The sequence below is a fragment of the Camellia sinensis genome, chromosome 5 (assembly GCF_055761805.1).
Source record: "Camellia sinensis isolate YWXY chromosome 5, ASM5576180v1, whole genome shotgun sequence".
Classification (NCBI taxonomy): Eukaryota; Viridiplantae; Streptophyta; class Magnoliopsida; order Ericales; family Theaceae; genus Camellia; species Camellia sinensis.
The window spans coordinates 88,378,240-88,393,380 of record NC_138965.1 but is presented as its reverse complement, the minus strand read 5'-3'; positions in this window follow the sequence as shown (position 1 = coordinate 88,393,380).

Below are 15,141 nucleotides of genomic sequence, written 5' to 3'. Positions count from 1 at the left end.
CCAGATCGGGCGCGCAGCAGGCGACCTGGGCGGATGCGGTACATCAACATTGGTCTCATCCTGCAAAATGATCCCTTGGTCTAACGTGGCTCCCATAACCACAATTTCCTCTAAATTCTGCATCATCATAAGTCCGCTGAATTGAATGGTGACTAATGGATTAGGTATCTGTCTTGCCTCAGTAATAGAGAATACTGGCTATTCTGTACTAAATCTCCGAACTGAAAGATAAAACACGTAGCATTTCGGCCCAATCAAAACAGACGCAAGTATAGCTGAATAACTGTACTCTACTACTGATCACTGTTCCCCAAAATCACTGTCCCAAAAAATTGAATCTGATACCCGCAGATATAACTGGTTCCCCAAAACACTGATACTGATGCCCTCAGGCCTGGTGCCCAAACTTGCAAACTGATACACGCATTCCTGTAGAGACACACTCTAAAGCACATAGCAGATAAAGTGAGAGCCAAAACACCCCTATGTTGGGGTAGGGTTTCCCTGTCCTATTTTGTCAGGAGCTAGGGTTTCACTACGCACGCAGCGGTTTCAAACAACCTATATTGGGTAAGCAACCTGTCCTAGCTTGGAATGGTCACTATGGATTCCGAATATGCACTAGGTCGAATGGTCAAAAGGGTGCCCCGGTAAAAATCGGGGTTTGTGTTCCCATACTGGCAGAGCCCACAACCGGTCAGCCATATGGCATGCTTTGACAAAGCAAGCCTCCAGCAAACTGTTCAGGAATAGCAGATGGCAAACACGGTGTCGTTGGCGCACCAATGCAAATGCAATGCAAAGAAACACATAAGTGTAGTCAAAACAAGATATCATGAGTTCGAGTTAAGTTCTCTAAATCCCCAGCAAAGTCACCAGAAACTGTAGACGTCCCCGAACGCCCCGGGGGGGGGGATGAGTCTCGTTCTGTTCATATTGGGCTCACTACAGTTCGGACTCTCGAATTGTCACGGTTCTTAATCTGAACCAAATAGTCCAAATCTGGCAAATCGTTTTGAGAAAAATAGATTTTTCGAAAAGAAGTGCCAAACATGGACTGCTTTGTCAGATACAGAGTCGCCACCTAAATATTTTATTTCGGAAAATTTAGGAAACCCTGACTCGGTGCCAAAGGCCACGTGTCCGTCATCACCAAAGTTGCCTCGGCTCAGGAACTTGGGTACGATTGGGGAACGTCAGCTATGAGCACCCCCTCTCACCCGATCCGAAGATCGGCCTCTACTAACCGTGATATCCTGTTTTGAAAGCATTATGTGTTCCTATTCTGGTTATTAGCCTAGAATTACTATGTGATGCGCACAGCAAAACAAGTATAGACTAGATTGCCTAATTTGGAATGCAGCATTGCATATCCGTTTGTTTGAAAAACAGTTTGAAATTTGCTACTCGCAAGTAGGCTAAAGCACGGATTTCAACGAGTTGTTCCAACTCAAACAATCCAACCTTCACCCATAGGCATTCAAGCAGTTTATATCACATAAGCATCTAGCCACATGGTAAGCATGCTGTCATGTTGACACTCACACTCATTCGAGATGCTAAAGCATAAAAATACTTACAATGTACTCCGAGCCAAGACAAGAACATGTTAGCAATCAATGCATGATCCAAGTCCATGTTAAGTGGCTAATGCAATGCATATAGAATGCAATCTAGAATAGGCTTGGCTAATCTAAGGATGACATGTGAGAATGCATAGATAGCATGTATTCAAGTTAGATTTGAAATACTTTATGCAGTTAGCATGATGCGCCGAGCCTGGTGCATGCAAGACTAATGAATGATGCACGCATGCATAGCATATGGTATGCTAAAGTAAACATGTCCTAATACTAACCATCAAAAGCAGGTAAGGAAAAGGGAGAAAGAAGTGGGGGTTGGAATACATGCACGCACGCACCCACACTTATTACAAATTTGCCCTCGCTCGGAGGGACCGAAAGAATAATACAAATTAATTAACCTACAAGCTAATTAAATATTACAGACCAATTAATTAATTAACAAATTAACTAATCTAATGAAAGTAGTAAACAGCCTCGGGAACAGGGCCCAATGCAATGCGCGCTCGGCTCTGCTCGGAAAGCCACTGCCATGCACAAGTTGCCTCTGCTTTGACTGCTATCCTTCTCTGAAGACTGCACAAATCTTAGGGTTGCTTCCCTGAATGTTGTGGAACACCACCGGCTGAGGGAATTTGTCACCGGCCATGGAGAATGGTCACCGGCTAGAAATTAATCCATCGGCCACTTATGGATGGTCGATCGGCACTACAGATGGCTGGTCGGCCAAATCTTCCTGTAGAATCTATTTTTGACAGCAGTAGAGGGCAAAACATGGCATGGCAATGCATTTCAAGCAATGTATGCACCAATCACACCTCTTATCATATTCATGACGCAAAGGGATATGATTCTCGATTCTCGAACCACCAATCGCGCATTTCCGTGCATGGTGGCCCAAGGAACCAAGTATGCATTTTGATAGGGACTACAATGCACATAATCAAGCAAAGGGGGCTCAACCTCTATCATACTCAACTCAAGAGGTGAAGCATCATGCCAATGCAATACATCCTAGGTATGGAGGCTAGTATGCAACATGGCAATGCAATGTATAATGTAGGTCAGGCACACAACCTAAGTAAAGAAGCATGTAAGGCATGAAGCAATGCAACCTACAAGTATGCAAGACACAATATGGATGTTCAAGCATGCAAGCAAGCATGTGACTTCATTCAATCATGCAACAACACACTAGTATGCAACAACACACAAGGTGAGCATGCAACAACATGCAAAGGGGTGGACTTAAACTAATTTAGGCAGCCACCAAACAAGCCTAAAACAGTGGCCAATGTTATGGAAATGAGGGCCTACACACACACACATGTACATGTTGATGGGCCAACACTTAAGCATCAAACAAGCAATCTTTAAGCACACTTAAAAGAGCCTAAACATGGACAATTAGCATGCAATGTAAACTCTGGAAATCATGTTAATAATGGTGCCAAACCAATTTAAACAAGACAAACATGGCATGCAATTGGTCCAAGTATTTGAGGCAAGTCAAGGAGACTTAAACCACGGCTAAGTCAACCAAGCCTCACAAGGCCAAGAGGACTTAAAACAGGTTCAAGGCAAACGTAGACAATGCTAAGAGAACACCTATATGGCATCTAAGTGGCTTAAACATGCAAGCATACAAAGAAGCACATTCATGGAGCATGAGGCAACAACCTTCTAAAGCGACAAAGGAGTATCAAATGCAAGTATGCAAGCATGTTAAAAGGACTGAAATAACATGGTAAGTGGTTCCAAACCACTGAAATAGTGCAAGTAATGCATGTTACACACTCACACACCTAAGGCTAACAAGCCAAAATGCAAGGTGGCTATACTAAGCATGCTATGGTCGACCAAAACAACCAAGAACCGAATTTAAGCATGCTAAAACAAACACAAAAGCTTCACAAAGCTTAGCCAAAATCATGCTAGAACAAGGATCAAAACCTAAAGCATGTTAAGGCGAAAACATGGCATTACAAGACATGTATGCAAAGCATGCAAGGTATGTCTCAACCAACTTAACACAATGCTATATCATGGCAATATAAGCACAAAAATCAATTAAGGCATGATCAACATGAACCTAACTAGGTGCTCCCTCAAGAGGCAAAAATGGCCCTTTTCAAGGACAACATGGAGAGGGGGTGGCCCTCTCCTTCTTAGGACCTCAAGGCACCATCCTCACCACTGAAATCCCTCAGGATTTCAGTGGTGTGGAGGCCCAAACACAATGGTCCCGGAGCTCACCAAAATGGCACAAAAAAAAGGGTCAAATAAGCCCTAAGAGGGGTCGAACAATCTCAAGGCTCAAAACACCCTTAACCAACTATTTAGAGTAGGCAAAATAAAATACTTTTATATGTTATACACCAAGTCTAAAAATAGTTGCAAGGTAGTCAAAAAAGCTATGCAAAAATGGGGTAAAAAAAGGCCAAGAATGTTACCCTTGAAGACCCTCTTCACAAATGGTGGACCGACTGCTTCTTTCAGCTCAAAACCACCCAAGAACACCAAGAACAGACCTCTGGCCCCTCAGCAACCAGGAAAAGGTGTGAGACTCGGTGTTTGTGTGCAATAGTAAGACTAAAACACACACAAGGCAAAAAATAAGAGAGATATAGAGATAGAATGGATATAAAACCTAACCCTAATATCAGAGGTCTCTCTGGGGATTTTTTGCCTAACCTAGAGGAGGGAGGAGTGGTCTCCTCTTTTAGAAGGTTCAATCTTGCAAGCTTACAAGACAAGCAAGATAAGAGGGAAATCCCTCCATACACGTGTATGAAGGGGAGGACAGTGTATGCCAGCTATCACAGCTGGCACGAAAATATCTGCAAAAGTAGATGAACAGTGGTCGGCCAGCCAAAAATGCAATTTGGCCAAAAAAGATGGCCGGTCGACCATCTATAGTGCCGGCCGGCCAAACATTTGGCCGGTGGCAACAAAACACAGCCGGTGGCCTCAAGCCATGGCCGTTGATGTGTGGAGATGGCCGACAAGCCATTCCCTACCCCTCCAAGGCAAAACCCAAGTGTTTGGTGCAAAATCAGACACAAAACAGTCGAGTCGAGAGATCCTGAGGCAAGGCGCGGAGCCGAGACCTCCGGGAACTCAAGACAAACACAAACAAGGATGATCACCGGGTGTTCAAGCGGTGATGTCCAAGTCTTAAGGACGGTCAAAAACGGGGTGTCTACAGTAGCAAACCGTTTTCAACACAAATATGAGATGTTTTGTTCCAATTCAGGTGATCCAGTCTATACTTGTATGCTGTGCGCATCACATAGTAAATTTAGGCTAATAACCGGAATAAGAACGCATAATGTTTTCAAAACTAGATATCATGGTTAGTAGAGGCCGATGTTTGATCAGGCGAGCGGGGGTGCTCACGAAGTGACCTTCCCCAATCGTACCCAAGTTCCCGAGCCGAGGCAACTTTGGTGATGACGGACACGTGGCCTTAGGCAACGAGTCAGGGTTTCCTAAATTTTCTAAAATAAAATATTTAGGTGGCGACTCTGTATCTGGCAAAGCAGTTCATGTTTGGCACTTCTTTTAAAAAAATCTATTTTCAAAAACGATTTGCCGGATTTGGACTCTTTGATGATTCATCGGTCTTGCATTGCACTCTATGAGATTAGATACAGGACCGTGACATTGAGTCCTGAACTGTAGTGAGCCTCAATATGAACAAAACGGGAGGGGGGGACATTTCCCTCCTGGGACGTTCGGGGACGTCTACAGTTTCTGGCGACTCTGCCGGGGAGTTTAGAAAACTTGACTCAAACTCATGATATCTGGTTTTGACTACACTTATGTGTTTCTTTGCATTGCATTTGCATTGGTGCGCCTAGGGTACCATGTTTACCGTATGCTATTCCTGAACGGTTTGCCAGACGCTCACTTCGAGAAGTGTGCCATAAGGTTGACCGGTTGCGGGCTCTGCCATGACGGGAACACAAACCCCGGTTTTACCGGGGCACCCTTTTTGACCATTCGACCTAGTGCATATTCAGAATCCATAGTGACCATTCCAAACTAGGACAGGTTGCTTACCCGATATAAGTTGTTTGAAACCGCTGCATACGTAGTGAAACCCTAGCTCCTAACAAAATAGGATAGGAAAACCTTACCCCAACATAGGGGTGTTTTGGCTCTCACTTGTTTGTTATGTGCTTTTAGAGTGCGTTTCTATACGAATGCATGTATCAGTTTACAAGTTTGGGCATTAGGCCTGCGGGCACCAGTTCAGTATTTTGGGTATCAGGCCAGCGGGCACCATTTCAGTATTTTCATAATCAGTTATCTGCGGGTATCAGATTCAGCTTCGGGGACAGTGATTTGGGAGTAATGATCAGTCTTTGAGAACAGTGTATCAATTGTGTGTTAATTATACCCGACTGTGCGTTGTATTTATTTACGCCGTTATACTGTCCGTTTGTCTGCTCGTTTATTCCCTTATTATTGCTTTATTTATCTTTTTGCTAGGTAGTTTAGCACAATTGCTTCAGACCAAGCAGATATTCCCGAATCACTCTGGACAAGAGGTCGCCGACTCAATCGATCTAACGATCTGGTCGACGGACAACCAGTGTTCCACTCTCTACCCCCGGTTATTAGACGGAGGCCAAGAAGACGCAGTGTATCCGAGCAGAGATTTCTAGATCAGTGGACTTTGAACAGTCAGGTTGAGCTTTCTGAGGTTACTCTAGAGTTAGACCTTCCGATATTTCAGAGAGATCAGGGCAGTATGGCGGTACCGACAGGAGTTGAAGAAATGATGCGTCAGATGCAGGAGACCATGAGAACCATGCAGCGGGACGCTGCTCGCCAAGATGAGTTTGCCAAACAACAGGCCGAGATCATGGCCAAGCAGGCAGAGTTGATTACCAGGTTGCAACAAGAAACCAGGGCATCTGCTTCCCACCAAGTTCCTCCCCCACCAGGAATTCTGGCACCTGGGGAGGCACCGAATGTCCAGGCAGATACGGACATCCCGACGGGGCTGGCTCCACCCCCGATTCTACCTCAGTTATCCAAGGCACCTACGCCTGTCAATCAACCGGACTCTCCCTTTGCATTCGAGGTAGACCACACAGCATTGAAATTGAGCAAGCTCGAGAAGTTGTTCAAGAAATCCCAGGGGGTGAAGTCCATACTAGGCATTGAGGACGGATATACCAATGTGGCTGTGACGCTGCCGGATAGGTTCAAAATGCCACAAATCGACCGCTTTGACAGATCCGGGGATCCCATGGTCCATCTTCGGTTGTTCTGAGATATACTGCGACCGATGGGCCTCACCAGACCACAGAAACTTTCACTATTCGGCCGGACCTTGTCAGGGGTGGCCGCTATCTAGTATGCAAAGTTAGAAGATGACATTAAGCGGAACTGGGACGAGATGGTCGGGGCTTTCATTGCACAATACTCCTATAACACTCAAATCGAGATTACAACACGTGATCTCGAGACAACAAGGCAGGAGCCTAAGGAGAGCATTTCAAATTTTGTGGCCCGGTGGAGGGCGAAGGCCTCAATGATGACCCCAAGGCCCACAGATAAAGATCAAATCCGGATGATTATGTGCAATCTCCAGCCAAAACTGATGCAGAAAATGATTGTGCTCCCATTCCCTACCTTTTCAGATTTACACGAGATGGGGGTACAAATAGAGGATGCTATGAAACAAGGTCTGATTGACCAAGATAGGGAGCAACCCCGAAGAACCTTCAACCGCAACAACAACGCAGGCACCAGAAATGCCGCAAATGCTAGAGCTTCAGAAGTAAGTGTGGTCACCACCATCCCCTCTTCCAAACCCATGGTAGCTACACCTTTCTCCGGCGCATCCGGAAGCAACACACAAACCACCCGATTCCAACCCAGAGGCCAAAGAACCTTCACCCACTGTATATGTCCCTGTCCAAGGCTCTAGGGGTATTAATCAGGAAAGGGCACTTGAAGCCCCTGGAGCCGAGGCCATTGCCAGAAAAACTTCCCCCTTCCCACAAACCAACCAAATATTGCGCATATCACCAACAACACAGTTATGACACCGACCAATATTATAGATTGCGTCACGAGATTCAGGATCTCGTTGACAAGCAGGTGATTGTGCCTCCAAAAAAACCCAACGTCACAACAAACCCTCTCCTACCGCACAACCAAGCTCCACCTCCCAAAAGAATCAACTTCATCCAGACTGGGGTCGTGTCTTATGATCCCAGCATATATATCACTCCTTCCCACCTACCTAAGCTAGAGGTGCTCCTTCCTGACTGCACTGACTCTTTACGCATGCTGGACATCTCCAGAACCTAACCCGAGCCAATGGTGGTGACTGGCAAAGACAGAACAGAGGAGATTTCAGAGGAGGATGGAATTGTTCAATCAGGGTTTGAGCAGTCTGGGAGTGTTGCTGGGGAAGCCTACGATCCGAGTGATTACATTCGGCCAGCAGGTCAGTTTGAGCTTAATATTGAATTGCCAGAGAGGGCAGAGCTGTGTGTGATCCGAGGGGATGGATTTGAGCAGGGGACAGACGGTTTGACGGCTGTGGAAGAGGACTTTGCCAACCTCCAATTTTTCAATGAACAAGAGCTAGAGGGCATAGTGGTGAACTGGTCAGATTTTGAGGAGCCAGCAGAGGTCATCGGGTGGCTTGATGACCTGCCAGACGTTGTTGACGAAGCTCAGTTGGAATAGGGCCCGGCAGGGGTAAGAATATCAGTGGTGGCCAGAAGGGCCGCAAATTAGAATGAATCGCCAGAGAGCGCTGGTGCTAAGAATTTCGCTCGAGACTTGGGCATTATGAATGGGGGAATTGTTGAACAGTCAACTGTACTGACATAGTTGAAACAAGAAAGGTTTGAGGATGCAGAGAGAATTAGGAAAGCTAAGGTCCCTGAGGGGACTGAGAGTGCTGTGTGCACGAAGATAGAGAATGCTGCGAGCATGTGGACGGAGAGTACTGCGGGTGCAATTGAATCGAAGTCAGACAGGTGTCTGTTGGCTGCCGACGGAATGTGGTGGGAGGACGATGATTTATGTCTTGCCCACACGGATGAGGATTGGGGGAGTAATCAGCCAGATGATACCTGGTATATCAGTGAGGTCGATCATATGACGAGAAGCAGGCGGTATTTCAAGCCCCCGTACCTAGACCAGCTAGAGGCATCTGGGAAGGATAAGGAAGCTGAGAGACAAAAAGAGAAGCAAATCAAAGAAGAGGCTGTACTGAAGCAGTTAAAGAAGATACAAGCAGACATCTCCATCTGGGGATTGCTTATGGCATCGCGAGTGCATCGAGAAGCTGTCTTATCGGCCATGGACAAGGCCAAGCTCTCAATAGACACCACGCCCGAATAGCTGGTGGGCTTAGTTTTTCTGGGAGGAGCTACCCCGATGTTGACCTTTTCTGACAAAGAACTGCCACCTGAGGGTGCGAACCATAACAAGCCACTCTACATCTCCGTGGAGTGCAAAAACAAATGGATACCCGTGGTGCTTGTCGATACAGGGACCGCCATCAACGTGTGTCCGACGAGGACTGCCTATGCAATCGGTTTGAAGACCGCGGACTTTGTGCCAACAGCCCAGGTGATTCGGGCATACGACAACACAAGCAGAGAAGTCATGGGGATAGCGAAAATTCAAACCAAGGTTGGGCCGGGGCAGCATGAAATTGACTTTCACATCTTAGAGGTTCCCGCCACTTTCAATCTACTCTTGGGGCGGCCGTGGCTGCATCAAGTGAAGGCAGTTTCTTCTACCTTGCACCAAATGGTGAAATACCCCCATGGGAAGGGAGTAGCCATTGTTTTTGGGAATTCATCGATCCATCCACCGCCGGAAGTATCTACGCCAGTTTTGGAAATTGAGCACGGTATGGAGGATGTGTTCTTATCCAGTTTTACCCTAGCTGAGGTCCGAGTCGTGCAGGACATCTTAGCTGTTAATGAGGGGGTATATGTCAGTGCTCAATCAGTGTACCTCATGAACAAGCTTCAACACATTCCCGGGATGGGATTGGAAAAGAGCGGCCGGAAGGGCGTCGCAACATTGGCCGAGGTGCCATATAACCCACATACCTTTGGCTTGGGTTATCTGCCCACCAAAGAGGATTGGATAAGCAAAAGTAAGGAGATGGCTGGGAGAGCCAGAGCGAAGAAGGCGGGGAAGCCTTTTAACTTAATGCACCGGCCCATTCAAGGTACCCTAAACGGACGCTTCGTCCGGGAAGGGGAGGACTTTCCGTTTTGTGGCTTCCCAGAGCCGTGGCTAAAGGCGGAGAGGAAGCGCGTACCGGGGTTTGAGATCTTCTTTGACCTACAGTTACCCGGGGATGACGTTGCCGAAGGGCAGACAGACCCATTAGCTGAGGTTAAGCAGAGCAAGAAAGTGGAGTCTGAGGACGCCGAAAGTGAAATGGGGGTAGCACTGGCGTGTCTACTTTTAGATCCTCCGATCGAACAGAAGTGCTTGGGAGATAATTTCTCGGTATGCGTGATCGGGAATGGAACGGCTACAGGCCTACCAGCAAACATTTTGGATGCATCTATCGCACCCTCTCTCATCTGGCAATATGAAGAGGGATTTTTGTCAAGCAGCACCGGGTCAGGTAGTGAGCCGAAATCTGATTCCATCGAGTCTTGTGAGTCAGAATCAGGTTCCAGCTCGACTGAGTCTGAGTCCGGTATTCCTGGGGGTGATAACCCGGGTACCACAGTCTTGTCCAAGTCATCTTTTTCTTTCTCTTTTGAGTCTGTTGTATCCGAAGAATCGGACGATTTCGATGTGCTTAATGAGAATGATTTGGCTGTGGTTTCTGAGTACTTTTCTGTGCCCTTGATTTATTGCATTAATTCGGACTTTCAAAATTTTGATGAAAACAACGACGAAGAAATTGCTCCGATTTTGCAATGCTTAATTAAACAAGAGAAGAAAAGATTTGTTAAACCCTTAATGGATGAAATCACTACTGTGAATGTCGGTACTGAAGAGGACCCACGGCTGGTCCAGATCGGGTCCACGTTGACTTCGGAGGAACGCGAGCGCTTAGTCGCTTTATTAAAAGATTTCAAAGACGCTTTCGCGTGGTCCTACGAAGACATGCCTGGAATCGATCCTGAGATCGTACAGCACCAGATCCCTCTTGACCCCGAGGCCCGACCCATAAAACAAAAACTCAGAAGAATTCGCCCAGATTAGGCTCTCAAGATCAAGGAAGAGGTCACCAAGCAAATTGATACAGGCTTCCTGCTAGTATCCGAATACCCGACTTGGTTGGCCAACGTTGTTCCAGTGCCGAAGAAGGATGGTAGGATCCGAGTATGCGTGGATTTCAGGGACTTGAATAAAGCTAGTCCGAAGGACGACTTCCCCTTGCCGCATATCGATGAGTTAATGGACTTCACAGCGAGGCATGATTTTCTTTCGTTTATGGATGGCTTCTCAGGCTAGAACCAGATAGTGATTGCACCTGAAGATCGGGAAAAGACTGCATTCACCACCCCGTGGGGGACCTACTGCTACAGAGTGATGCCATTTGGGGTAAAGAACGCTGGAGCTACATATCAACAAGCCGCGACCACAATATTGCATGACATGATCCACAAAGAGGTTGAGGTGTACGTGGACGACATGATTGTCAAGTCCAAGGAAAGGGAGGGCCACTACACCGCCTTACAAAAGTTCTTTCAAAGGATCAGAGAATTCCGGTTGCGGTTGAATCCTCAGAAATGTACGTTTGGTGTTACTGCAGAGAAAATGCTGGGATTTCTCATTACACAGAGAGGTATCGAAGTCGACCCTTCCAAAATCAAGGCTATCTTAGAAATGCCACCACCAAGGACTGAAAAGGAGGTGCGAGGCTTTCTGGGTAAAGTGCAATTCATAAGACGGTTTATCTCAAAATTAACCTTGACTTGTGAACCACTTTTTGGTCTCCTGAAGAAAGGAAAGAAATTCCAGTGGGACGGCCGGTGCCAAACTGCTTTTGAAAAGATCAAGGAATATTTACAGAACCCACCCGTGTTGTCACCGCCAGAGCCGGGGAGACCGTTGATATTGTACCTTTAAGTAACTGAGACCACAATGCTCTGCATGCTCGCGTAGGAATTAGAAGACAAAGTGGAAAGGGCCATCTACTATCTGAGCAAGAAAATGGTAGAGTATGAGACTCGCTACACACCATTGGAGAAGGCTTGCTTGGCCTTGGGATAGGCTACCAGGAAGCTGCGGCACTACCTGTTAGCTCACTCCGTAATGTTGGTTTCGCGGTTAGATCCCATCAAATACCTTTTCGAGAAATCGGCACTTACGGGTAGGCTAGCTCGATGGTTGCTGTTGTTTTCCGAATTCGATCTAAAATATGTGACGCACAAGTCGGTCAAGGGAAGAGCAGTAGCAGAATTCTTAGCCGGTCATCCAGTGGAAGAGGGCGAAGCAGTTGAGTACTTATTTCCAGATGAGGCCATTTTGCATATCGACGACGAGTTTCGGACAATGTACTTTGACGGAGCGTCCAACCAGTACGGGTATGGGATAGGAGTGTTGCTGATAGCACCCGAAAATTCCCGTATCCCTCTGGCCTTCAAACTCCGGTTCGAAGTCTCAAACAATGAAGCAGAATATGAGGCATGCATTGTCGGTTTAGAAGCAGCTCTGGAACTAGGGGCAAAACGGTTGGACGTTATCGGGGACTCGAATCTCGTTGTGTCTCAAGCAAAAGGAGCCTGGAAAGTCAAAGAAGAAAAGATGATAATGTATCACCAGACCTTGGATTTGTTAATTCCTCGGTTTGAGAAGCTAAACTTTGCTCATCTGTTAAGAGAGAACAACAGGTTTGCAGATTCACTAGCAACTCTATCTTCCATGATAGACATCCCATTTGGAGTCCGGATGCGTCCAGTCATCATTGATCAGAAGTTTGCGCCAGCATATGAATCAATCACTACTATAGATGAGGTTCAAGATGAGAACCCCTGGTATTACGATATTTGAAATTTCTTGGAGAAAGAGTCGTATCCACCAAGCGCAAATGCCAAGGACAAAAGGGCAATAAGAAGAATGGCCGTTTAGTTCATCATCTGTGGAGGAAAATTGTACAAGAGAGGTCATCTGGAATTGCATAAGCTGTGCGTTGAAGATGAAGAATCAAAACGCCTGATGGAGGCCATCTATGGAGGGGAATGCGGTGAGCGCATATGAACGGGGTAATGCTGGCACGGAAGATCCTCAGACAGGGTTACTACTGGTCCACCATGGAGGAGGATTGTATCAGCTTTGTTCGGCGATGCCACAAGTGTTAGGTCCATGCGAACCGCATGAATATTCCGCCGTCGAAGCTGTACAATATGACTTCGCCATGGCCATTTTCAGTTTGGGGAATCGATGTGATCGGGGTTGTCACCCTGAAGGGGTCTAATGGGCACGAGTTCATCCTGGTCGCGATAGATTATTTCACAAAGTGGGTTGAGGCCCAATCCTATGTGATGTTGAAAGCGTCACATGTTGCAAAATTCATCAGAAACAACATCATCTGTCGTTATGGGGTCCGAAACGAGGTCATTTCAGATAATGGTTCCACTTAAAAAAGGAAGTTACTGATTTGTTGGAAAAATACATTGTGACTTTTCATAAGTCATCCACATACTGGCCGTAAACCAATGGAGCGGTTGAGGCCGCCAACAAGAACATCAAGCACATATTGCTGAAGATGGTGGAAACCTACCGGGATTAGCCAGACAAGCTGTCGTTTGCTCTGTGGGGGTACCGGACTTCAATTAGAACTTCTACTGGGGCGACTCCGTATTCATTAGTTTCTGGGATGGAGGTCGTTCTACCTATTGAAATTGAGGTTTCGTCTTTGCGAGTGTTGGCTGAGTGTCAGATAGCCGAAGCAGATTGGCAACAGAGCAGATTTGAAGAACTCATGCTTTTTGACGAGCGCAGACTGAAAGCACTGTACCATGTTCAAGGCTATCAACATAGAATTGCCTGGGCTTTTAACAAGAAAGTTAAGTCCAGGAATCTAAAATAAGGAGATTTGGAGCTTAAGGACAACCGAGCTCCCATCCACGACCCTAGGGGCAAGTTCAGACCCAATTGGACTGGCCCCTACATCATCAAGTCCATTTGGTCAGGTGGAGCTGTGGTTCTGATGGACCTAGATGGCCTAGAGTTTTCACAATGGATCAATATGGACAAGTTGAAGAAATATTACCCCTGAGAGGCCCGCTAGGCTGAAAACCCGAAAGGGCGACCTAGGCAAAAGTTAGAGCATAGAAAATTGGAAAATATAAAAACTGAGCTTGAAAGGTTGAAAACCCGCAAAGGGCGGCCTTGGCAAAAGTTAGAGCGTAAAAGGAGAGTGAAAATACTCGAGTGAACCCAAGCCTGAACTACGTAAGGCTTGATTCCCATCTTTGGGATACGTAGGCAACTTCATCCTGAAGTTCAGCCATAAACTTTTCCCTGATCAACTTAGTCCATTTGATCATCTCGGCCATCTTCGCTTATTCAGCATTCAAGAGTTTGGTTATGATCTCCGGTGCAGTGCTCTTCAGACTAGGGGCAACTTTCCGTTGTTGCGCAGTGCTGCGGTACTATTCAGACTAGGGGCAACTTTCCAGTTGCTAGGATTCGAGGTTGTGCATCTCAGTGACAGATTTCAGGCGTGTCCAGTTCTGATCCATAACGAAAATGGTTTTGAAAAGTTTTAATAAAAGTTGACTTTGTTCAAAATTAATCTTTTTACAACTTAGACCATTTTTGGACCAAAGCGGAAAATTTTCAGTACCCACAACCTTCAATTTCATTGATTTCAATACAGAGTTCTCCTGCTCTTGCATACAAATTGAAGTTGCTTTTTTATTACAATCATAAAGAAAACTTGAAAGTACGAATAAAGTAATAAATCTGGGGCATAGCTAAGTCAGGTGTTCCTGCGCCCCCTCCCAGAGCTGGTCGAAGCCTCTGATGCCAAAGTGGACCCTACCTGTGCCTCTTCGTTGAGCCAATCCAAGCACTCATTAGAAAAAGTGCAACTGAAAGTGGGAGCGGGGCCAGGAGCTCTCTAGTCCTCCATGCTGTGGCATACCGGGCAAGCTGTGCGCCTCGAATCGGAAATGCAGCAGGATACTCTATCCCTCCTAGCAGGCAAGTTTGATCATGTCCGAACTGGCGTTGGAACCGAAAAGGAAAGTAGAAGACATAGTGTGTCATGCCAAGCAATTGAATCCCAGGTTGACGGGTCATGTTGTAACTCATCGCCGGCAAATTGAGCCAAGGGCAATACCAAGTGATGCGGTTTGCGGACAAATTGCACATCCAACTATACCACCATCCCTCATCAAGGGCATCGACCAGGCGTTGTTGAAAAAGTAGCCGCGAGCTGAGTATGCGGGGCAAGACTCCACAGTTTGTAACTTGTCCATCAACCACACCTGGGGAGGGTTTGAAAAATGAGAGAATAAAGAATAGAGAGATGTACGATGATCGAAAAGAAAGAAAAGGGTTCTGTGAGAAAAACCGAGCCTGAGGG